Genomic DNA, 23,840 nt, shown 5'->3' on the forward strand with positions numbered 1-23,840 from the left:
TTCCTAGACCAGATCTATAAGCAATAGCACTATGATAAATGATTCTTTAGGAAAAAAATTGCGGAAACTGGTTGAACTAACGTGCCCTGATCAACATTAAAGTGCCCTAACTAGGATGTAAAATGCAAGTCTTAGATTTTGTTACAAGAAGCAAGAGGTTACTTTGTGCATATGACAGAAAGTGGGGGAATGAGTGAGGGGGGGGGGGTGATGGGGAGGAGGAAAGATCATACCATATTGCTGACCAGATTGATGGATGAAAGAATGAATGTGGGAGACACAAATCACTGTAAATATAAAGTATTTCCAAGTTTTCTTAGCAGTCTCACTTAATTTATGCAAGGCACTGTCAACTAAGTGGACAGCTTGCTCCACAAATACTGGTAGACATTCTGAAGAGCTAAGCTGACTTTACAGAACTGAATTTGCATAGTACAGTAATTTAGTCAACTTACCTTCTACAAGACAAGGTGAAGTGCTAACCAGGTCAATAACCTTTACAGATATTTTTTATTTAAGCTGACCCTTTCCATTTTTATTTGTGACTACCTCTTCACGTCTGATCTCTGACACTTCAGTAAAAGAAACATGAAGCATGTCTCATGAAAAGTGAGACCCATGTCTGGCTAGTGAGTTATTCAGGCTTTTAAATACTAAATAAAAAACACTCTGAAAATATTTGTCCTCAGTGTGGTTAGACACCTGAATAATCCTAAATTTGGCCAAGCTGAGATAAAATTACTCAAGAGTGTAAGGTTTAAAATCTTGTGTATATAGCTGTGTTAAGCCTGTAGTTAAAAAAAAATACATATGTTGTTATTCAATGCCTGGCAAATGAGCTGCTTTGGAGCTGTAACCATCTAAGTAATAGAAGTGTCAGATTATGTGGCCAGCAGGTCAAGGGAGGTGACTCTCCATCTGTACTCTGTTCTTGTCAAACCCCATCTGGAAGAATTTTTTTATAATGAAGGTGGTGAGACAGTGGCACAGGTTGTCCAGAGAAGCTGTGGATGCCACATCATTGGAAGTGTTCCGGTTGGATGGGGTTTTGAGCAGCCTGATCAACCTAGTGGAAGGTGTCCCTGCCCTTGTCAGGGGGATTAGACCAGATGATCATTAAAGGTCCCACCCAAACTGTTCTGTGGTTCTGTGATTATACCTGTTGCAGCCCTGAGGACACCAGCAGACCTTACTTCCCAGCCTACCCTGGGGTCTCCTGAGCCCTGCCCATGCACACAGGACCCCATTTCAACTGAGCCTGGGGCTGTCGGTCCTGCCCTGAGTGCCACTAGGAGTGCCAGTCTCCAGCTCTGGACCCATTCGCTGCCCTCCCCAGGTAACCTGGTTCATCCCCTGCCCTGCCTGGGACATCTAATGGCCACCTTATCAGCACTGGCTCTGCCCTGAAGGGCTGTGTCCCCTTGGTAAGATGCTATCAGTGCTGGGGTTCACCTCAGGTCCACTTGTCCCCCCAGTAAGGCAGGCTGCTCTCCCTGTTTTCTGACAATAATGAAGTCCCTTGAACAAGTGCTGTTACCTTCACTTACTAAACATTGGTAAAGAACTACTTAAAATGATGAGAAAAATCTTCCATGTCGTTAGGAAGAAGTGGGTCTTCTATGTCAGTAGAAAGAAGTGAGAGTAAAAAAAGTTGTGTATTGCAAAAGCTTACTCTTTTTTTTTTTTTTTTCTTTTCTCTGATTACTAGGTTGATATTTAGATTAGCAAGTAATTCTGGCATATCTCATATTATGGTGTGACTGACAGATAAAACCCTGCCATGGGAAAAGGTTCAGAGGAGCTGGACATGGGTGATGCGCTCCTGGAGCTTGAGGACAGACGCAGGGTGTGAGTGACCACAGCTGGTGCAGAGCAGCTGACTGTGTCTCAACACAAAGGGGAGGGACTGGGGGTGGCCTTTGCTTGAGATAAACAGCTCTGTCAGCTGTGTGGATCAGCTGGTGACTGGAAATGTTTCTTCCTGGGTTCATTAGAAGAGTGTGACTGTCTCCCTGAGTCAGCCAGGCCACCATGGAGGCAGTGTATGCATGTCTCAGCCCACCACAGAGTATGAAAACTGGACAACTAACAAAAGAATTTGGAAGAGAGCGTTGGGCTTGAGTTGGCTTCAACTCACATATGCCTTCCCAGCATCACGATTATAGAGACTGGTATGTAGATAGCATTGGTATAGTGATTGTTATGGTATAACATCAAATGTCATCAAACAAGTATATTCGATATTAAACCTTACACCCTCCATGCACAGAATATCTAAAATAATCTGGTCAGAGATACTGGACCCTGGCATAAAGTTGACATGCAAAATTTCAGCAATACAAGGAGTCTTTTCATGGTTCACTAAAAGTAAGAGACATGTAGATTGATTTACTTATTAAATAGATTAGATTCTATGGGCAAATACTCATACAAACTTAATCCTCTAATTTTCTAAAATCCATCGAGAATAGGTCTTTCTATAACATCATTGGAAGTCACATAGAGACTGCTTGCATAGGGATCAGTTACTATATATCCTAGCTGAAAATTTTGCCAATGACTTTGAGACTTGCTAACTTCAGTACATTCTTGTAGTTTAATATGCAAAATTATTTTTGAGACAGTAGTGTATTTAGTAGGAAGCCATTTGTACTCCATATAGACTAACAGTGTGTTCAATGGAGAAGAGGATAAAAGAATTTGATTAAGGTGTACCAATTTAATTAGCAAAATGCCCCCAAGAACAGGAATATAACTGTTTTAAAGTCCCCTTCTGATTTACAGTCTGAGGGGGATCGATAACATCTTCTAACAAAAGTTATAGGCTGCTCTATAAAGTGTCTCTAACTGCCTGTTATTTGTATGTTGTTAGTATCAGTGAATGACTGCTGGCTATTTTTTGCATGTGTCCGAGTATATTTTCTCATAGAATTAGTGAAAAAATGTTAAGAACTGGATTTATCTATTTTAATGTAGTTCAGTGCTCCTGACGTATCTGATTTCTTTTCTTTGCCACTATGCTGTTTTGCAGTGGCCAGCTTGGAGTAATATGTGAATATTTCATCTTTGGGCATTGAGATCCAAGCACAATTAGTTAGTAAGTATAAATGAGTACAGTTACTGCTTTAGTCCATAAACTGTTGGCAATCTGGATGAGTGCCAGGATTCTGGATTTGCAGTGCTGTCACATTTCAGGATTGCAATGCTTTCAGTATTAGAGGCAATGTATTGTCTGCACAATCCCTATTACTGTTTTTGGTTCAGTTGCAAAATCTTTTTAACAATAGGGAAGAGTCTGTGGCTTGAATATTCCCTGTGCAGAATCCTCCATGGACTGCTGACTGTAGGAAGGGAAATTAACCTTGCTAAAATAAGTTAGTCTTCATGAATACAGCATTTCTGTCCTCTGTCCTTCATCAGATCACAACCATAGTTTATATGTAACCCAAACTGAATACTCAAGTGAATGTAAAATATTTTGTTTCCTTCCAAAAGTGATGGATTCTTTTCACTAGAGTTGTAAGAGTAACTGTCCCCTTAAGAGCCATGAGCTGAAATGGCACAGTCCCTTTAAGACTGTGTTTTCAGTTAAGAGTAGCTGAGAGTCCTGGTCAAAGCAACTTGATTAAATTCCTCTCCATTTCTTTCAGACAGTGCCCTTAACTGCCTCTCCTGGTTTACTATATTAAAGGCTCATCAGAGCTATGTCTCCTGGCTTAGTATTATTCACCACTGGAGAGCACCACTGGGGTATGTTTGCAATATCGACACACTTTTGCCACCGTGTTTTGTGAAGAAGGTCAGCATTACCTTTATTGTGGTAGCATTTGTAAGACAGCAGTTCTACTCTCAGATTTTTGAAGTGCCAAAGACATGACACCACTAACTTGATATGCGATGACTGCCTCAGGCTTCCCTGGAGGACTTCTCATTTTAGGCCATCTACATGTCTTTAAGGCACCTATGTGTGGTCTAAGAACAGTAGTAGTTTCACAGATCTATTAGACTGTTCAAAGAGTGACATCATTATTAGCTATATACATTTTATTTTTTCCTTTCATTAATATTTAAATTGGTAGAGTCATATCCACTGATATGGTGATAAACAAAAAAGTGGGTACACTTACCTGCTTGATATTCACACTGGTGAAAAATCTGTTATCGCCCAGATTGGACATGCATGCATTCTGTTTACTTATATTTAGCCTGACTGAACCTCTAGCTGAAGCAATATAAAATGAATGTGAAAGCAGACCCATGGATTATAATTATAAATGAAATAGGTGTGTATAACATAAACACACCTGACATATCCCTGAGTAGATAGTAGATGTGCTTCTACTTCTTATAAAAGATATCTTTCTTTTTGAAAACATAATTATTATTTGCTATTCCTGTTTTGGAGTATAGATGTATATATCTATTAAAAATATTTTGTAGATATAAGCCTTCAGAAAAGAGCTTATGTTAAGCAAGTTATTAGAGTTATTGGATTACTTGGGAAATGGTTTAGTCTTGCATTTTAAGATTTTAAGTACTCATTTACAGTGAACAACAAAGCTTTTCTCCCTATCTTTTCCATACCTTCCTTTTGTTGTTTGTCTGTATGCAGTCATATAATTGTATTTAATGATTAATCATTTGATATGAGCCAAAGTGATTTTTTTAATGAGCAGTAACACTGTTACACATTGGTTTATGCTTTAGGATGGTAGGTCATTTTTTATTTAGTATTTGCTTTCATAATAAAGGGTTCAGAAGAGATGTTTATCAGGACAATTAGTGACCCTAGGGTTCTTTTGGCTAGGAAAGGAAGCCAAAACAAAATTATAACATCCCAGCATGCCTTCGATCAGCTGCAGCACACTCTTTGTGGGCTCAGAGAACATGTTTCTTTGCCAGGAACATCTGGCTTTTGAAAAGCTGATAATAAGTTTGGGATTCCTGTAACAAAACCAGAAAAGAATTACAAACCCAGGAGTAACTTACATAGTTTTTTCAAAGTTGAAGCAGTTTCATTTTCCTTAGGGATGAAGATCAAAATGAGAAGGACTTGCCAGTAAAGCTGGCCTAAACAAATTATCCAGTAGATATATGCTGCTGTAGCTCTGAGAAAACTTGATTCTGCATACTTGTCCATTAGCTTACTTGATAACATTAGCAAAGGCACAGAAATCCTGGTAAATGCAAGTCCTGGTAAATACAGGTAGAAGTTGTTCAGCAAACATCAGGAGTTTTGATTTTAACCTCAATTTACTAAATATGTTGGCATCTATACAGTACAATCATGAGAGAGATCTTTTAAAACATTATATTTTTAAAAGGATTGTATCCTGTTCTTTAAGCAGAATAATTAAATAAGAAAAACATTCGTGACAAAAAGAAGCTCTTCTTTTAAAATTCCCTAGCGGTTGACTCAACTAGCAGTTCAAGTACATGTCTGATTTTGAAGGTATAGTTAGTTTCATAGAAAGTCTATTCATATGGTTTAAGTTCTGCATGTATTTAAAGTAATTTACTGAATCAGGGTCGATGTCCTGTGCATACAAGAACATCCATATTGGTTCCATCTGTGATGCAAACATTGTTACCTGTACCTTACAGGTAAGAGGTCTTTCAAATTATTCCGTAGTGCACCACCAGAATTTAATACATATTTTTTGTTTTTCAAATAACTTAGATTTTTAGACCGTTATAGAGTGCAGAAGTAGCACCAGTAGCATCAGTAAAAGAAACAGAATTAATAAATCATCTGTGCATACAGATGAGTGATTCTGTAGTGCAAAGATGCATGCTAAGTAGTACTAAAAGCATTATCAAGTCCTCAGTACAAGGTAAAATTCTGATCTTTTCTCTGTGGGTGTATACATTTGTCCTTGCTAGAAGCTGTATCCTTCTGCCATATACCACATAGTTACTCAGCAGTTAGAAGACTGGCTGGAGTTAGGTCTTGTGCATGGCAGGAAAGCTACAATTTTGCCTTTGAGCCCCAGAAGGCTGTTGTAGACAGTGGCAGCCCTGGAGGTGGGAGGAGGAGGCACAACAAGAGGAAGTCTGAGGCAAGTATGATTAAATGCATCATCATTTATATGACAAGACTCCAACTCTTGCCTGTGCAGGGGTAAAACCTCAAAAACCTCAGTGAAATTTGTAGTCAAATAACTGTTGCAAATTAGCAGTAGCTTGTGAATATGGATCTGAATATTGTTTGTTGCGTACGTACTTTATAAGCATGTTCATCTGAAATGTATTAGCCGTTAGCTGTTTGCAGAAATTAGATGCATCTTGAATTTGGGAGAATGTTTATATCTGTTAGTTTTTTCATCAAGCAATAAAAGTAGCCTGTGTTAAGTAGATTTATTTAGTATCCAGAAGTAGCTTCCATGTTGTTTCTTTGCTTGTTACTTTGCTTACCCTCTTTTCCCAACTACATAACATAATTCTTGGGTGTTTTTTCCCCGCAAAATAACAGCATAAAAGTCAGTAAGCTGCCTCCTTTTTGGAGATCTGTATATTCTTCATTTACATAATAGTGAACTATGGTTTGTGGCATTTCAGTAGGAAAAGACCTTATAAAATATTTACATTTTGAGAGATTTGAAGAATTACAAACCAACCTCTAATTAACTCTCCTAAGAAATATATTCTGTGATGAGCATAACACCAAGTTCCTTAATGGTACATTCCCAATATAATTGTTATCATTCACTGTTTTTGTCCCATTACCATTTTTCTGGTTTTCATTTCTACTTTGATCATTCATCTTGACAAAGTCTCGGTTCAGCATGGCACTGGATTATCTCATTAGCCAGTTGCACTTCAATTCATGATAACAGCCCCTGGTTCAGGAATATACATAAATACGAAATGTTTTCCTAATCATGATGGAATGAATGTCTCAATATCCTTAGCATAATCCTTTCATTATGCCCTGCTAAGGAATCTAACCAGGTTTGATGTTTGAAGTACTGACCTGGGCCATCAGAAGTCCACAGAAAAATAGAATTCATTACAGACTTTGATGATATAAACAGTAATGCAGATATTAAAAAGAAAAAAAAAAAAAAAAAAAAAAGAGAAAAAAAAGGAAAAATCCCCAGCAAAATATAAAACGTGGTGATTCTCCAAGACAAATTCTATCAAAACCCTTTGATTTTTTTTTTCAGAGAGAGTATATTGGTCTGTAAAGTGGTCTTTCTTAGGTGATGGTTTCATGACCTGCTGGCTTTAGCAGCAATACTGACTCATGAAATTACAGCCTCTGGTTGTCTTTTCTCTACCTCACCATGGTTACCGTATTTGTTTGCAAAATCACAGATTACACTGGATCGGTGTGCAGATTACAACTTCCAGTTTTTATTCTGATCAGATTTGTTAGCTTGGCCACATAGTGTTGTCATCATAGCTAAAAGGGTTGGCAGTTTGAGACGTGGAGACAGGAATGAGAAGCATCAAGTAAAGGAAAGCAATTCATTATGCTGCCATTACTACAGAAGACAGCCTTGGTGGCAAAGCAAGGGAACACATTTTTTTGCTTTAATCTTCAAGAGTCAGCTGTGATGCCTACTCTTTGCTTCTTTCAGCAAAACTGTCAAATGCAAAGCAGAAGTGGAAGGAAACCCAGCATTTGTTGACAATGTCAGGAAACAAAATTAGCTGTTCACTCATGGCTTTCTTGTTTGATTCTTTGGGACACAGCCTCTCATCCCCAGTCTGTAATACCACCTGACTCGACAGTCACCACCCCTGATCATCATCATAAGGCCAGAAGAACCTAGGGGTGGCCACACTGGGTTAGCTGAGCCAGGTATGCCAAAGACTGCCTCATCTCCAGCAACAGGCAATGGAGACAACTAACAAAGAGTATAAGAGGACCAGGATGTTACAATACCATCCATGAATACTCTTTGCAGTCTTCAGTAAACTGCAGTTCATAAACTTCCAGGGTCATTGGTATTTTCGTATTTTATAGCCCTAGGTGGATGTTTATTTTATGATGTTAGTCACATTTTGCACAGGTATGCTACACAGTACCAAGTCTCAAGAGCATTCAGAAATGAATCTCAGGTGCAGCAGGTGGATCCTGAAAGCTTATTGCACACTGTGGCCTTAAAATGTACCTGTGAAAATATTTTTATAATCAAATAAAGATATTTTTAAGGTGATAGTGCCTGTTTTAGTAATTGAAAGATTGTGTCCCATTTCATCTTAACAGTACTTACCAGTGTCTCTAAACATATATTGGAATCTAAAGTATGTAATAAAAATAGATGTAGTACATAATAATTATACAGGATTAATATACAATAAAACAGTAATAAAAATAACTAGTGATATGTAATAGTAATATAAAATTGAATAAACAAATACCAGGCTTTCTCCTGGCACCTGTACACCACCACTTATACTTCAGATTTTGAATCTCCAGAGAGGAAAAATTTATTCTTCCCAGCCTGTATTAGTGAAAGGGAAGTCACCTTTTGTGACTGTGGGAGCAAGTGACTGATGATTGTCTGGAGCCAAGTATAAATTGAGTAGCTGCAACACAAGCTGCTGCACAGAGTACCAGTCTGTGATTGTGAACTACTATGCTATATTACAGAATCAGAGAATCATCTAGGTTGGAAAGGACCTTGAAGATCATCTAGTCCAACCGTTAACCTAGCACTGACAGTTCCCAACTACACCATATCCCTAAGTCCTATGTCAACCTGCCTCTTGAACACCTCCAGGGATGGGGACTCCACCACCACCCTGGGCAGCCCATTCCAACGCCTAACAACCCCTTCTGTAACAGCCATTTAATGGCAATTGAGTGATGAGAACAGTATGTTATTTTATGCACATACAGTGACACAGTGGCTTTTTCTAATTAAGGCAATATTAGAGGACTGTTCTTTTGGTTAGTGGCAAAGGGCAATCTTTGGATATACCTTTCAAAGGATATACCTAGCTCCAAAAATACACAGTGGAAAAAAATTATTCTACCTCTAGGCATACGAGCTCTTTCTTTCATCAGGCCCTTGGCAATTTGGCATTGTTGAGTTAAAGTGTCGGCATTTTTCCATGGGGACACTGGAGGGACCCCAGGGGCAGTGTAAGGAGAAAAGCCTTTGGTGACATCCCAGAGTCTAGGGACACGGGAATCTGCAACTAGAGGCACCATGCTGAGCACACCCACGAAGTCCTGAGCACTCTTGGTTGCACCCTCAGTTTAGCAGATAATCCATAGCACTCAAGAAGCCCTGTGTCAGGAAAAAAAGCCTCTGTCTGACTCAAATTTACTGATATTTCTTAAAAGTATAGCACTTCTTCTGCAGACACAGTGTTGAAAATGACAGATATCACAATGAAAGAATTGGTGATCTATTACACTGTGAGCCATTTACAGTTGTATGATGTTCTACAACACTTCTAACTTACTTCATGAACCATTTTCTTCTGTGCTTATTCAGTTATGCATTGCATCCCATAGCTGGGCTTAGCAGGTTAAGAAGCAGAAGCTTTATACACAATTCAGAATATGACTGCAAAGTTTCACTGGCTTTTAGGATCTCCTGAGAAATATTAAATCGTTAAATACCTTTCCTATGTTGCATTTTTCTACATTACAAGGTTTGTTTAAAGGAATTTATTACTGAAGATATTTTAATCACAATATCAATACATTCACAGAATCACAGAATCATCAAGGTTGGAAAAGACCTTGAAGATCATCTAGTCCAACCATTAACCTAACACTGACAGTTCCCAACTACGCCATATCCCTAAGCGCTATGTCAACACGAATCTTAAACCCCTCCAGGGATGGGGACTCCACCACTGCCCTGGGCAGCCCATTCCAATGCCTAACAACCCGTTCTGTAAAGAAATACTTCCTAATATCCAGTCTGAACCTTCCCTGGTGCAACTTGAGGCCATTCCCTCTTGTCCTATCTCTTGTTACTTGGTAAAGAGACTCATCCCCAGCTCTCTGCAACCTCCTTTCAGGTAGTTGTAGAGGACGATGAGGTCTCCCCTCAGCCTCCTCTTCTCCAGACTAAACAACCCCAGTTCCCTCAGCCACTCCTCGTACGACATGTGCTCCAGACCCTTCACCAGCTTCGTTGCCCTTCTCTGGACACGCTCAAGTAATTCAATGTCCTTTTTGTAGTGAGGGGCCCAAAACTGAACACAGTCATTGAGGTGCGGCCTCACCAGTGCCGAGTACAGGGGTAGGATCACTTCCCTGTCCCTGCTGGCCACGCTATTTCTGATACAAGCCAGGATGCCATTGGCCTTCTTGGCCACCTGGGCACACTGTTGGCTCATGTTCAGCCGGCTGTCAATCAACACCCCCATGTCCCTCTCTGACTGGCAGCTCTCCAGCCACTCCTCCCCAAGCCTGTAGCGCTGCTGGGGGTTGTTGTGGCCCAAGTGCAGCACCTGGCATTTGGCCTTATTGAAACTCCTACAGTTGGCCTTAGCCCATCGCTCCAGCCTGTCCAGATCTCTCTGCAGAGCCTCCCTACCCTCGAGCAGATCAACACTCCCACCCAACTTGGTGTCATCTACAAACTTACTGAGGGTGCACTCGATCCCCTCATCTAGATCATCAATAAAGATGTTAAACAGGAGTGGCCCTAAAACTGAGCCCTGTGGGACACCACTCGTGACCGGCCGCCAACTGGATTTAACTCCATTCACCACAACTCTTTGGGCCCGGCCATTCAGACAGTTTTTTACCCAGCGAAGCGTGTGCCCTTTCAAGCCGTGATTAGCCAGTTTCACCAGGAAAGTGCTGTGGGAAACGGTGTCAAAGGCCTTACTAAAGTCAAGGTAGACAATGTCTACAGCCTTTCCCTCATCCAATAAGCAGGTCTTCGTCTGTAGCATTGCAGTTTCTCACTAGAATCAGGTACTTCAGTTAAAGAGAAGAAAAGAGGAACATTACAGCTTATTTCAGTCTGGAGTTCACTTTCTATATATGTATTATTATATTTGTGTGTTAGATTAGTGAGAACACAATAGGTGGTAAAATCAAATATAATTATATATATAAAAATATATAATACACACACACACATGTATGGAAGCAGTAGATACAAAATTTAGGGTAGACATTTTTAAAAAAAAAGTTCCAGATCTTTTCTTGAGAGAGTGTCCCAATCCAATGTCAGGAGAGGTTTTGATATGATCCCGAGAGCGAGATTAAGACACAAACCATATCAAATGCCATACACCCAAAACAGTTTTTATTATTAGAAGTGAAGAGTGGAAGCGTTAGGACAGAATGGAAGGAAAAGGCAGAAATCAAGCAAGCACAGATGCGGGAGAATAATGGACTTGTACAACTCTATGAGAGTTATATCAAGCAAAGCCGTTTATTTTTCCAATAGTACATACTTATGCTCTCGCCAAAGCTCTTACTTCATAATTAGTGAATCAGCAATTAGACAGCTATCAAACTTTTCTCCTATCAGCATAAGACCACTCTAAGATGCGCTGTGCAGTCCAATGAACTTTGTGTTCACGCGGTGGTAACTTCTCACAGTTTCAGTACTTTTGCACAGCTCAGTGTTGCAGCTGTCCGTTGTTTCTCCCTGCCACCTTAGCACAACTCAGCAGTTTCTTATCTTTCTTCCAAGGCCTGTTTCTCATCAAAGCCTTGCTGCTTCTCAGAGGCTGTGCAGGGCTGACAGGCCGATGTTGGCCAGCCTCTCTCCCACAGCTGCGCAGGGCTGACAGGCTAATGTCGGCTTGCGTTTCTCCCACACACAGAGAATAGAGTCGCAAGAATAGTCACAACCATGGATCCAGCAGCGTCCCACTGGTCCTCAATCTTCAGTTCTATGGTGGGTGCACATACAGCAAAGTTTTCTGTTGCCTTTTAAGTTCATTTTATCAGCTGATTAGCATACCTGCCCACCTTTAGTTTTCCTCTGTTCCCACAGGTTTTTGCTGATTTCATGCTTCTTGAGCAATCATCTGGCTTCTGGGGCAGAAATGCTCACCTCTTATCAGTTCAATGGTGAAGGTGTGAAGTCATTAACAAGGCATGCATGGTGTCTGGCATACACAGTAGAGCCACAAAGTATCGGGCTTACACGATGGAGCCAGTGATAAACATTTGGTTTCACTCAGTCCATGTCTCCCCCTTTGAGGCTTATCTAAGGAGTTTGACAAAGCAGCTACAAGGGATTGGGGGGTGCATCCTTCGATACACTCCCGCTTCCTTAGGTGACATTCCTTAGACTAATCCAAAGGCCACAGCTTGCCCTTGAGGTTTGCACACACACAAGCAAGCTTTGAGACAATCATTTGACATTTCAGTCTCTCACAGAGAGGGAGGTATTATATGAGAGGAAGCATTGATTAATTGCATTGGCATATTTGAAACTGGTCATCCTAATGATTCTTCCACGTGTACGGTGTGTCTTTTTGTTATATTTGCAGAATGCATCCTAATGCTTAAAATGTGTTAACATTTGACTTAATCGCCTTCCTCTAAATTGTACAATAAAATCATGAGGTGTCCTGTGTATACTACATATTCACACAATTTTCTGTTAAGTTGTGTTTTGTTTCAGGGGCTGGGAGATGGGTTATTAATTTGTTTGTTTTCTATGATATGAAGTATTGAAAGACTCCAGGTTCAGGATGTGATTGGCCTCCAATTCCAGGAGGTTTTCAGGGGAATATTTTCTATTTGTGTTTACGTATATTGAATCTATGCTTTCAAAATAATTTTATCATCTGAATATTTCCTTCCATTGGCTTGCATGTATTTCTTCCTTTATGATTACATACTTTGACAACAGAACCCAGAGGGACATGTACAGATAAATAGAAATTTTCAGATAGAGAATAGAAAGCAAACAGGAACTTGCTAAAGCAAATCTTGATTTAGATATTGCTTGAAATATGTCTGAAATCAAAGGGGAAAAGGCATGTATTAGGTCTTTCCTCTTCCTGTTAAATTACTTGAAAATCCATCTGCAGGATCACACCAGAGTCTTGCTAGCAGATGAGCAAGCTGTATTCTATTGTGTCTCTTTCTGAAGGTATTTTTGGTAATTGCATGTTTCTTTCTTTCTTATGGTATGGTGAAAAAGAATGGTCTGAAAGAGGGTAATACAAAACACACAAAAAACACTGCCATGTGATTATGAATGATTCAGTAAAACAGGAAGTTACATGTGCTGCACTTGTTTTGCCTTCTCTCATAGAGTATAAATCAGGAGCCATTTCACTGCAGTAAAAACAGACAGAAAAGTGAGGGCATGTAACATGCAAATATGCTAGTAATGATCCTACACCAGCTGAGCATCCAGTGAGTGCAGAAAAGCAAGTATGATTTATATGTAGAACAAAAAGTAGAAAGAAAACAGCGGCATGATTGTACCATTCAAGGGACCTACATACCTCACTGTCAGAAACCTTTTCAACCCCGATTACTTCTTCAGAGTTATGAATATTTGCTGTTCTATAGAACTGCAGTGACTATCCTTATTACGCATGGGCATGCTATTATTTCTGAATTTGTAGATGATAATATCACGTACATTTAATTTCTGCCAAATTAAACCCCACTGTTTTACAGGGATCCACACAGCCTCGAAGTGGTATTTCTCCTAGTATTTCTTGAGTTGGCACAGAAAAGAGAAATCTGTTAAACCAGATAACTGATTATAAGCTTATAATTGATACACATATAATTAATCAAGAAGTTTTAGTAGCATGGGCTATATTGTTCTGAGTAGTCTGAACAAATTTAGTAGTCTGAAGTAGTCTAAAACAAATTTAATAGTTTTGCAATAGGAAATGAGTAGCCAGGTTTTTCTGTCTGTATAATAAATATACACATCATACCATGTGCTTTGGCCTTTACTTCAGCCTTCTCTTATAGATCCTGGTAAAGTCCCCGGAAAAAATAATTTCTTCATTTACCTGGACAAAATAGGCACACAAAGATTCTTTCTGTAGATCTGCAGACCACAGTTCAAAATGCAGCTCAGCCTTAGACAATCTAATCTCCTGTTGAACTGCAAGGTCTTTTCATCTTAGCCTCTCTTCACCTTCCAGAGTTGGCATTGTAGACCTCTTTTTGTTTGAAGTAGCACGCACGTTAATTGTTGGGGTTTTTTTCATAAGCACTGCTATACAAAAAAGCAGGCATATTGTGTCTATTCCACACATCCTTGCTATCGGTGTGTGCCACACCTGGAAAATTCACCCATCATCATGGCTGTGTGCTCCAGTGTAGCCCCCAAAATTACCTTTTTCATCAGCTGAAGCCTGGACAAAACATAAAGCTGACCAGGAGGGGTAGGGAAACTGAACTGGTAATACTGAGCAGTGTGCAATGCATCCATTTATTCAAGACACAAACACCAGCATTTCCCTTGAAAGCATTTTAGCAGGAACAGTTGAAACACAACTGACCTAAGCCAACATTTATCTTTCCACGTATCAATAGGCTCTTAAGCCGTTATCACTGGCTTCAGTTTTAAAACTGTGTGTGGTCCTCAGATTTTGTCTTTGATTGCAGCATGGCCCCTTTAAGCTGTCTGGGCTCTTTTTGTTACCCTGCCTGAAAGTTTGGTTTTCTACTCAGACTTCTGCTCAGAACAATTTATTCTTAACTTTCCATAAAAGTTAAATAAAATCCATGACCTTCACTTCCATACTAATTTATCAGGTTGCTTTTCTTTCCATTTTTCTAAGCTCGGCATGTTTTCACAATTAGCACAGCTCTGTAAGGAGATAGTGTCAATAAAATAGTCACTTGTCTCTAGGTGGATGAAGTCCTCAGCACTGGATTTTCAGAGACAGAAAAGAAGAGATGAGAGTGAAAATACCAAGGCACAAACAACCCCTGCCCCAAACAGAGGCACAAAACCCCAGTGCCATGTGATGTGATGGGAGGCTGTCTGCTGACAGCTTCCACCCTTCACATCTGGGAAATCCTGCACATAATGACATGTAGAGACATTACCAGAGCTTCTGCACCTGTACAGGGCAAATAGCCAGCACGTACACAGTGAACCTGACACATTCTGATCATAGAATGACTCTACAAACAATCTTCTGTGAAACTGAAGGGGCTCGAGGGGCTCCAATGCATTACAGAGAGAGCGAGCTCCCCGCTGCACAAGGCGTGCATGGTAGGACAGGAGCACTCTGGCACATTTCTGTGCACAAACCAGACATTTAAACTCTGCCATCTGTTCAGGACATAAGGGCTTTGAGCAGTCTGACAGGGTTTCTGAACATCTGGAAATTTTGGTCTAAAGGGCTAAAGTGGATGATGTTAATAGCTGAGAACTACAGGACCCTTAGTCATTGCCTCAATCTACAAAATTCTGTGCCTCCACACAGGTTCAAAATGCTCTATTCATAAATGATTCTTGAAGTGTGAGTGTGCTGATTTTGTCTGGGATAGAGTTAATTGTTTCCACAGTACCTTGTATGGAGCTGTGTTTTGGCTCTGTGCTGAGAACAGTGTTGATAAGACAGGGATGTTTTAGTTACCACTGAGCAGTGCTCGCACAGCACCAAGGCATTTTCTGCTTCTCACCCCACCCCAGCAGCGAGTGGGCTGGGGCTGCACAGAAGTTGGGAGGGGACATAGCTGGGACAGCTGACCCCAACTGGCCAAAGGAGTACCCCAGACCATATGATGTCATGTTCAGCATATAAAGATGGGGGAAGAAGAGTGAAGGGGAGACGTTCGGAGTGATGGCATTTGTCTTCCCAAGTATCCATTATGTGTGATGGAGCCCTGGTCTCCTGGAGATGGCTGAACACCTGCCTGCTGGTGGGAAGTGGTTAATGAATGCCTTGTTTTGCTTTGCTTGTGTGCATGGCTTTTGCTTTACCTGTTTCTATCTTGGCTCACGAGTTTTCTCACTTTTACTCTTCTGATTCTCTCCTCCATCCCACCAGGGCAGAATGAGTGAGAGGCTGGGTGCTGCTTAGTTGCCAGCTGGGGTTAAAACATGACAATGAGATAATTTTTTTGTTTGTTTGTTTGCTTGTAAATGAATAGAATGAGGGTTTTTTTGGCAGCTTACAAGCATTTCAAAAGTCATGTCACTTCAAAACCCATGCTTGTTTTATAATTTATGAGGCATTACATCTCATTATTTCCTGATGAGATGCATGAAGAGACTAAAACCTCTGAATAAATTCTTCAGTTGAAGCTGAAAGGTTTCAATTTTTTTCATGGATAACCTGACCTTAGAAATTCCTTAGAAAATTCCCTAGAAAATAGGAATCTATATTCACTAGCAGAAATTTTTCAAGGCTATGGATACATCTGGATGTTTAGTTTCCTTTTCGTTTTCTCACTTAACTTCCTCCAAGTCTACAGAGCAATGCTAATTTCTGTTAATATTCTGTTGCATTCCTCTCTAAATACTTTTAAGAAATATGTCCTGTGTTTTCACAGTGAGCCCCATATATGTGTAATACTTTGTACTGATAGACCCAAACATCTCAGATCTGTAGTAGGCCCTTTGTACAATATTTTCAGTCTACATCTTGGGGAACATGGAAAATTCATGCAATAGTGAAAGAAGTAAGGATAGAGGAATAAGAAAGGAAATCTTGACTGCAATCCAGGCTCAACTAGGAGGTAGCTTGGTATATCCATATCCGTACCACAGATTATCCATAACAGAAGGGTATGGCTAAAAAAATGCCAGGTAGAATTATGATAGCCTGACCTTGGGTGTAATAAGAGCCTTGCTCCACATTTCCTGACCTGTGTGAACTGTTTATAATATGAACTATCTCACTAAAGGATAAGGAGTAAATGACTTCAAATTGCTCATCAAAGCTAAAAATTATTTGAAAAGTCTAGGTATTGAATCTATGCAGTTATTACCGTATTTTAAAACTCAATTAACTTTTTAGACTTTCAATATAAAGGTTGTTTATTTGTTTTTTCCAGACCTTTTTTTGGATGAATCTACAGATACAGACAATGGGATTGCAAGCACCTTTTAGAGCAACATCTTCTGGAATTTAGTAGACCAGTTACAGATCTAATTATTATTCTCCTTCTTACCTTTTTAAAGTTCCTCTGAATTGTCAGGAGTTTGGTATTCTTTAAAGATTTTAAACAGTTAGAATAAAAAGTGTCTTTGTTTCTGTTACCAAATCCAACTAGATAGCTGAAGTAAATCAAACAAAGCTACATTGCAGAAGTTTCACTACAATGCTTACAACTTCAGTTGTAACTTCTGTCAGTTTCTCCAGATTACATATTCCATTTTTTCCCTAATCACTCAAAGGTTGATATTTGTTTAAATATCACAATGTACCCGAGAGTAGGGTCAGAAACTGTAATACTAAACCTAAAGGACAAGTTGCTTTCCATCAGATTCTGCAATAGTCCATACTGTATATGGGAAAGGGGGGGTAAAATCTGTGTGTCATCCATTTATTGGCTGAACAGTAGTGAAGGAAATTAGTAAAGAAACAAGACTGGTTTTTTAACTCTTTCATTCAGTTATGTATAAACTCTCACTCAGAGGAAAATGAAACCACAAAAATTGGTCAATGGGGAATAGTCTCTTTGAGGTTAGTTTCAGATTCTCAATCCTAAAAGTACCCTTAAATCAGTTAAAATCTGGCATAACTCACTGACTTGCTAGCAGTGCCATACAGTCTCCACTTGCCAGTTTGATATCCAGGAATAACCTACAGAACTTGCCTGAATTTTCACATGCAAAAATTGGCCTGCACTTCTCTCCTGAGATCTTGCTGGCAGGTAAGTGGATGCATCTTTCTTAACTCCAGCCAGCTGGCCCACCTGGCAATTGCGTGCTAAGATGGTCCCAGGGACTTGCTGGAAGCGCTTGTTAGAAACTTACCCTGTAAGTGAGGAGAGGACTGGGGTCACATCTTTCTTTTACATAGCAAATAATGGATCATCTCTGCTAGAGAGGACTTCTTCCAAGGTCAGAAATCCGATTTGACATGCGTATTCAAAAAATAAGAAACCCCAAGACTTGCCAGTGATAAGGAGGTTTTTATAGCAAAGCATACCTGGAGACTTTAAAGAAATAAGTACCATTAACAGAAATAGCTTTAAGACAAAAACTTATAACTGATGAACTGGAGACAAGAAGAATGAATGTCTAACATTTCTCTGACTTGAATATGACAATAAATGTTTGATTATGAAGCAGTGGAATAAGTATTAAATTGCTGTTTGAACGATAGAATTCAATGAAGCAGATTTTTCTATGGGGAAGAACAGACAACACACAGATTGGAAATTACATAATTATCTCAGATAATTGGACAGTTAAAAGAGAAACAAAACAAAAGTAAACAAAAAAATAGCCACTTAAAAGACTGCTCTCTATAGACAGACACATTTAAAACTCAGCTGAGAGGGATTAAGAATCACTGAAGACCTGAAATGTATTTAATCAATTTTCTCCTGCTGGTTGTTATAAACAGACATGACTTTCATTCCTAAAGGTAGTTTGTGTCAGGTTTTCAGGAACTAGAGCAGAATCTTTTTAGCCATGTATGTCAGTACTCTCAGACACAGCCACATCATTAAAAGCATTTGATCAATTTATTTAAGATAATAAAAATTCTGCTTACTAGTTGTCGGAAAGAAAGAAAGAACTAATATATTCCTGAGGTATGCATTTATATGCTAGGCATTAATTTGTTTTTCATTATATAGTTATTTAATTAAATAGTATGTATATTTATTTCCTTGCATCCATTTCTTTTCCTTTCTTTCACATGCATGTACTCTTTTGAACTGCAAATCTTTGTAAAAGAAATAGTATGGCAGTATCATTCCAGTACTGGCAAAATGGTTTGTCTTTTATTTATTTGTCTTGTTTTGTTCATAAAAGTAAAGTTCATATCAATAAGACGTTCTTTGTTTTTCAGTACCAGAAAAAACTACTTAAGCTAAAACATTATTTCCAATATTGAAATTTCCTACCACAGAATACTTCAAACATTTAAAATACAAATTAAATTATGTTTACTTCAAACTGTATCTATATGCAATGCATACATTTAAATATATTGTAAGCAAAAAGCTATTTATTTCATATGTGTAAATATTTATGCAAGATCTGGGCTTTTTTTTTTTTTTAAAAGTATGAATAAACTAGACATTTAATAGCCTAATCTCACCATGAAATGCTGCACTACCTGGAACAGTTTTTTATCATTAAAAAGTTCTCTCTTTAAATTGACAGGAATATGACCAGCTACAATTATGAGCAATATGATGATATTCAGCAATATGATGAATTACGAGCAATATAATGATTTTCAGTGAAGAACCTAAACTCAGTTCAGCAGTGATGTTTCATTAAAACAATATGTGCATACAAACACACATGCAAATATTCTAAAATATTTGTGATTAAAATATATATGGATATAAATTATATTTCAAATATTAGTTTTTTCACATTTTAGTTTTGTAGGTGTAGAAATGATTCGCAATAGTTCTACTCATACAAGTCACCATGTTGATTTAGCTTTCTAGCACTTGGGTGGATTTGATAAGCAATTGCATATGACAGCTTTTCTGAAAAGACTTTACAAAGCACATAGCAAAAATGCACTGATTTAGAAAAAAGCAATATATAATCCAATTAAAATAAATATTTTTTTTCAAATCATACAGTACAGATGTGTTGGAAAATGATGTATTAGACAGTCTTGGTCCTAGACTTGCCAGGTATAAATCCAGGTAACTCCACAGGCAGTAATGGACTATTCCAGTCTGTCACAGCTAAAGAACTAGCTCTAAATCTTTTCAAGCAAATTTTCTTCTTTTAAATTGGTGCTGTGTGAACACTTTTAAATATGACCATATGAGCAAAGTAATTTCTCAAACACAATAGGTTTTAATTATGGCAACTTAAATTAATTGCTAAGGTAAATTAAAGAGTTTGCTTAATTCCACATAGTTTCCTGACTCAGAACCATTTCTACTTTATTTGAAAAATCCTTTGCATAGTGCTTTGCTGACATTTAATTTTTTGCTTGTCATTAACCAGTTCTCCAGAGCACTGCAGAAACTGTCCTCCCACTTGCTATACACAGAAGCTTGAAGATTAGTCTTGCACTTATTGTCTAGAAATGGACTTTGACAAATTAATTCTAGGGCATCTTGCTCCAGGGGCTTAGGGTGAATACATAGCTGTCTGCTCTGCTGGAGATTACGATGCTGGTGGCAGAACCAGTAGGCGAGACCTTCTACCCATGACTCATGACTCACCTTCTTCTGTGAGTAGTCTGTGAATCTCCTGTAACTGATGCTATTATAATACTCTGAAATCCAATATAAATAAGTTACAGTAAATGATGATGCACACAGCAAGCCACTTGTCATAACTGCAAGTACATAACCTTCCGAGTGAAAAAAATGGGGCTAGGGTTATGAAGAAACTTTAAATTCAGTGTCTGAAGGGACTTACCCCAAAATGGAAGAAGAGAGACTGTTTTGAGCATGATTTGTAAGCATAAATGACAGAGGAGAGAAGAATTTCTGAAAATATGTAAAATTTAGAGTGAGAGGATGTGGAGTTTGTGGAATAGTCATTAAGAAGAAATTATAAAAGTTACTGCATTAGAATTAGATTTTACAAGATAATAGGGAAAGCAGAAGACACAAACTGATAAAAGGAGCATTCTGATTCCTTAATCCTGAGGCTAGCTGAGCTTCATTTATGCATCTTAACAACAGTCACCTAGGCTGATCTAAATTACATTGATAGCAACAGTTCCCAGAAGACAAGAGTTACGCTCCCTGCATTACAAGACTAAGAAGAGGAACAAAAGATTTTGAAATGAATGTTAGGTTCACCTAATTTAATTCAAATAGATTAGCCATTTGAGAAATGTTTCACTCTCTCAAGGAGACTGGAAGTACTGGAAGAAATTTCTGCTTTAATGTCGCTACCCTCAGTAGAGTTTTGTCAAGTTTAAATTTGGGCTACACCAGAGAGGGAGCAGCAGAGTTCTCATGGTTTGCTCAGTGGTGGATCAATGCTGAGTTTGCTCAGGCCTTTACTGGATTAAAGGTTACTTTCCCTTTTCAATTTATGTGCAAATATTTTATATTGTATTCTTTATTTTTTCCATTCTGCTCTCTGAAGAATTGCTTGAAAAAGTTTTATCAGAATCTAGAAAAGTTTGCAGAAATCCAACCCAAAAACAAACAGTTATGTTTACATGACTCTTACTTCTCAGAGGGCCACCCCTACTCTGTAGCAGCTTTGTAGCATGTGCAGTCTAGGTCTATCTTTCCATTTAGTGAGCTGAATGAGTAGTTGGTATAGTTTCAGAAGAAATCACAATACATTGTCATGCTTCACTGCTTCCCTAGAATAGCTTGCAGAGAAAATTTCATTGTTGTAGGAGGAAAGAGAATGCGATTTACCATACTTAAATTTTCAAAAGACATACTATAAATTAGAGTGAAAAATTAGTAAAAGCTATCAAACAGCCTTTATTAGACCAGAAATTACTTCTACCAAACCCAGAGCATGGTTTCTTTTGAAGGACTGCTTCTTAAGTACATGTGGGACCAGTGAGTTCACTAAAAGTTACCAGTATTTTTCAAAAATGTTATTGTCAAGGGTGTAGTACGTTGACATAGAAGATATGAGAGGATAAGAGAAAGCTGACTAGAGGCTTAAAGATAAAAGGCAAATTGATGAATAAATTATTTTCTGGTGGAATTGCAGAACTGGTGAAAAAATTCAGGTTTAAATAATTTTTTATTATTTATAAATTCCATGTGCTGCTTGAATAAAAATGATGGAAAATTCTCCACTGAATCTTGGCAGTACTACCCAAAGCAAGTGCAGAATATTTTAAGCAGATAAGAACGCCAGTGAGATTCTTCTTTCTGGTGGTTTAATAAAATGTATAAAGACTGTGTTAAATGCAGATAAGTGGAGAATATCTTTCTATGTCTCTTGGAACTCAGAAAGATGATCAAAAATTTTTTTCAAACTGCTAAATGTCCAAAGAATATATGCAAAAGCTAGTTTCAAAAGTGATCTATAACTATGTACATAATTGCATTTGTCCAAAAATTATGAATTTTTTCCCCATTCAGCAAGTTTAAATTAGGAGAACATTCTGATATTTTACGTAGCAAAAATTGACACTAAATAGTGCCATATACACAATGATCCTATTTATTTAATCGGTACAATTAATGGGTCAAAGTTCTAATCAAGGATAAAAGTATTAGTTTTGACTAGGAAATATGAATAACAAATTGGACTATCAATCAGACATAATTCCCACTCTGAGTAGTTCATGCTATCTACACCAAGAAAGGGGAAAATGAATGAGATGTGGAAATAGGTAGGAAAAGGCATAGGTAGAATATACTCAGATATTTGGGGTATTTTCAAATGATACTATTTAATGTGACATACTTCAAAGAAATGGTAAAATTATCTAAAGCAAGAGTATGTAAGACTTCTTAGAAATTCTGAAAGACTGGAAAATTGCAGCTGTAGACTGTTTCATTTTAGAGGAAGAAAGTGAGATCAACAGAACTATATTTTGCACATCTTCATTTTCCAATAATACATTGGAAAAAATATTCAAGTAAAATAGCACATAGATGGTACCTAGGACAAGAATATGTGCCAATATGGGTTTATTGAGAGCATATTATGTTAAATCTATCTAGTTTCTTTCTGTGGGAGCTTCTAAGAGTGGAGAAGAGGAGTGCGTGCTATGTGTCTTGACTTCAGTAAAGCTTTTGATGCTGTTGCTGATTGTATTCATTAGCAAGATAAGAAAATTCAACCAAACTGAAAGTACTAAAAAAACAGCTGGAAAAGCATACTCAAGGTGCATTTAATATTGTGCATTATCAAACTGGAATAACAGATCAATCATTCTTAAAAAGTCTGTTATGAGCCTTGTACTATTCAATTTTTTTAATGAGCTGACCAATAGAGGAGATTAGGCATAATCACTTTACAGATACCACCCATTTTGGAAAGGTGGTGGCCCTCTAAGAGATTGGTTCAGATGTAAAACGTTCCTGACAGACTGGAAAAATCAGTCAAAAAAATAACGCATAGTTTAATTTTAAAAAGTCTCCCCATGCATAGGCATATAATGAATTCTTATGTTGTCAATGGGCACCATCTCAAAATTACTGGCTGCACAAAGACCTGTAAAAGGGAATGTATTAAAAACTCTGTGTGGCAATGTCATGTTGTTTTCAGAAAGACTGGGATGTAAAATGTGAGTTTGTCAGTAAAACATGTGGCATAACCTTTACACTGCACAGATCACAAGTAGTCTGCCCAGCTCTGGGACTACATTTGAATAAAAATTTGGACCTGTCAGACAATGGTAGGAGAATAACAAAAAGAGTGATCAGTGATCAAGAAAATATGGCTTAATATAAAATACTGAAAGTTTGGAGTTGTTAGAAAAAGGAGACCTGAGGGACGGAGTTAGTCTTGCTTTATGTAAAAATTAGAAGGAAGGAAGGAAAAAACTGTTCTGTAGTCCTATCTACATGTTAATATTGCATGTATGAATTGGTAATAGTCTCAGTGCTGTTAGTCCTATTTCTGACATTTGTCAGAAAGTGGCATTTGTCACTACAAAGGTCCTAAAAGATGTCTATGTTGAAAATGTAGTGTGCACTGCACATAACAAGTACTTCTTGGAAATCTTAAAAAATATTAACTTAAAATGTTCTGCTTTTTAACACCTATAGTAATGAGGGGCATGTAAAAAAAGAAAAATAGATGCTGTCAAATACTCATAAGGTGTAAATTGAATCAGATTTACTGAAACTACACAAATTACCTAAG

Source organism: Strix aluco, chromosome 2 (genome assembly GCF_031877795.1).
Source record: "Strix aluco isolate bStrAlu1 chromosome 2, bStrAlu1.hap1, whole genome shotgun sequence".
In the NCBI taxonomy this organism is placed as follows: domain Eukaryota; kingdom Metazoa; phylum Chordata; class Aves; order Strigiformes; family Strigidae; genus Strix; species Strix aluco.